This window comes from Sapajus apella, unplaced genomic scaffold (assembly GCF_009761245.1).
Source record: "Sapajus apella isolate SASKATOON/1434 unplaced genomic scaffold, GSC_monkey_1.0 scaffold47, whole genome shotgun sequence".
Lineage (NCBI taxonomy): Eukaryota > Metazoa > Chordata > Mammalia > Primates > Cebidae > Sapajus > Sapajus apella.
In genome coordinates this window covers 9568104-9570664 of record NW_022436987.1, presented here as the reverse complement: position 1 = coordinate 9570664, position 2561 = coordinate 9568104, and the positions used below count along the sequence as shown (strand labels likewise).

The 2561-nt window shown below is 42.2% G+C and overlaps 1 protein-coding gene and 2 long non-coding RNA genes across 4 annotated transcripts in view; 1 reads left to right on the top strand and 2 right to left on the bottom strand.

The window, feature by feature from the left end:
* The window catches only part of LOC116525160, a 4947-nt gene extending 2758 nt beyond the window's left edge, over nucleotides 1-2189 (bottom strand). The window contains exons 1-2 of the long non-coding RNA XR_004257600.1: nucleotides 2013-2189; nucleotides 1404-1405 (exon numbers count right to left, since the gene is read on the bottom strand). This is a non-coding gene — a long non-coding RNA (uncharacterized LOC116525160). The remainder of the gene's footprint in view (nucleotides 1-1403; nucleotides 1406-2012) is intronic.
* Nucleotides 1-2561, top strand: part of RRAS2 (RAS related 2) — a 91151-nt gene that overhangs the window by 7141 nt on the left and 81449 nt on the right. The window lies entirely within an intron of this gene.
* LOC116525161 overlaps nucleotides 1-2561 on the bottom strand; it is a 27362-nt gene that overhangs the window by 14139 nt on the left and 10662 nt on the right. The window lies entirely within an intron of this gene.

Below are 2561 nucleotides of genomic sequence, written 5' to 3'. Positions count from 1 at the left end.
CTCTCCCTCTCTCCCTCTCTCCCCCTCTCCCTCTCTCCCTCTCTCCCCCTCTCCCTCTCTCCCTCTCTCCCTCTCTACCCCTCTCCCCCTCTCCCTCTCTCCCTCTCTCCACACATAAGTGCCCCTGTTTTGGGATAAGGAAGTTGTAGGAGTTGAGTGGGACACTTTTTTTTTTTTTTTTGAGGTGGAGTTTAGCTGTTGTCTGGGCTGGAGTGCAGTGGTGTGATCTCGGCTAACTGCAACCTCCACATCCTGGGTTCAAGCAATTCTCCAGCCTCATCCTCCCAAGTAGATGGGATTACAGACAGGCATACACCACCATGCCTGGCTAATTTTGTATTTTTTGTATTTGGCCAGGCTGCTCATGAACTCCTGACTTCATTCAGGTGATCCACCAGCCTGCCCTCCCAAAGTGCTCAGCCACTGCAGGTGTGAGCCATTGCACCTGGCCAAGTGGGGGCACTTGGGTTGAGTAGGTCAAGAATACTGCTTTCCCTTGGTAGATGACAGGCTACTGCTTACTGGGATGGTATTTTAATTCATCTGCATTGCTGAAATATCATGGTCTTTCCTAAGCTTTGAATGAACATAGTCTGTTCCATTCAGTTAGGAAAATAAATTGATAGCTTTAAATTGGGGGAGGAGAGTGGGAAGAGACTTTTTCAAGCTATTACAAAAAAATATTTTAGCTGGGCACGGTGCCTGACACCTGTAGTCCCAGCACTTTGGGAGGCCGAGGCGGACGTATCACTTTAAGTCAGGAGTTCGAGAACAGCCTTACATGGTGAAACCCCGTCTCTGCTAAAAATATAAAAATTAGCCGGGTGTGGTGGCGGGCACCTGTAATCCCAGCTACTAAGAGCTGAGGCAGGGGAGTTGCTTGAACCTGGGAGTCCGAGGTTGTAGTGAGCGGAGATCATGCCACTGCATTTCAGCCTGGAGGACAGAGCAAGACTCCAAAAAAAAAAATATGTATGTATATATATACATGATGTCACTTGAACACTTCTGCTTTTTTTTTGGTTGGCGAAAATAGTCTTTAGGATATTAATTCCACTGTGTCTTCCTTAGTGAAAAGTGATAATGAGTAAAGGATTTTCACTCTGCATGTAGACAGTATGGATTTAATAGTCATGAGTTTTCTTGAAAGGCCCTGATCTTGAATTACTTTGGGCAGAACTACTGAGTCTGTTTGAGATTGCAAATTGAACTATTGTGCTTGGTAGACCTTAGATTTATTTCTGTTTGCAAAGAGAAATACACATCAAAGATACAAAGAAATATAAATTGTCTTAAATTGTACTTCAGAATAATTGGACTGAGTTCCTTGATGTCTTATAAATTTTATTTTATTTTTAGTGTTTTATAAAGGCCATGTGATTATTTGTTGCATAGCCCTAAACAGCTTTATAGTTTAATTAAAAATATTATAGTTAATTTATTGTTGGTGTTTACTAATATAACCATCTAACTTACTGTCACCTTATATGTTGATTTTTTTTTTTTTTCCCTAAGAGAAACCTTTTTATCCATGTAAGTAAAGTTTAGCAGTAGAAATAAGAATATAAGGCCGGTCGCGGTGACTCACGCCTGTAATCCCAGCACTTTGGGAGGCCAAGGTAGGCAGATCACCTGAGGTCAGGAGTTGGAGACCAGCCTGACTAACACGGAGAAACCCCGTCTCTATTAAAAATACAAAAATTACCCAGGCATGGTGGCCCATGCCTGTGATCCCAGCTACTTGGGAGGCTGAGACAGGAGAATTACTTGAACCCAGGAAGTGGAGGTTGTGATGGGCTGAGATTGTGCCATTGCACTCCAGCCTGGGCAACAAAAGCAAAACTCTCTCAAAAAAAAAAAAAAAAAAAAGGAATAAGAATATAAGTGTCAAAAAGATATCTGATGTCTGATGTTGCTTTTACTTTTGACTTTAACCAGATTTCCCAAATGGTAACATTTTACCATATTTGCTTTATTCTCTGTAATACGTAGTTTTTTTTTTTTTTTTTAACTCATTTGAGTGTAAGTTGAAGACATGCCACCCTTATCCTTAAATACCTCTTTGTGTATTTCTGAAAAACCAAGGCATTTGCTTTCTTCTTTTTTTGTTTGATACTGAGTCTTTCTCTTTTGCCCAGACTGGAGTGCACTGGCACGATCTCGGCTCACAGCAGCCTCTACTTCTTGGATTCAAGACATTCTCCTGCCTCAGCCTCCCAGGTAGCTGGGATTACAGAGGCCCACCACCATGGGTGGCTAATTTACATATATGTATATGTGTATATATATATATTTTTTTTTTTTTTTTTCCTTGTTTGGGGAACAGTTGAAATGGTCCTTCAGGCAATCCTAGATAAAATTTCTATACACTCAGGGAACAACATTTCTTTCTTTCCCTTTCCTTTCCTTTTCTTTTCCTTTCCTTTCCTTTTCCTTTTCTTGCCCTTCCCCTTCCCCTTCCCCCTTCCCCCCTTCCCCTTCCCCCCTTCTCCTTCCCCTCTTCTCCTTCCCCTTCCCCCCTTCCCTCCCTCTTTCCTTCCCTCCCTCCTTCCTTCCCTCCT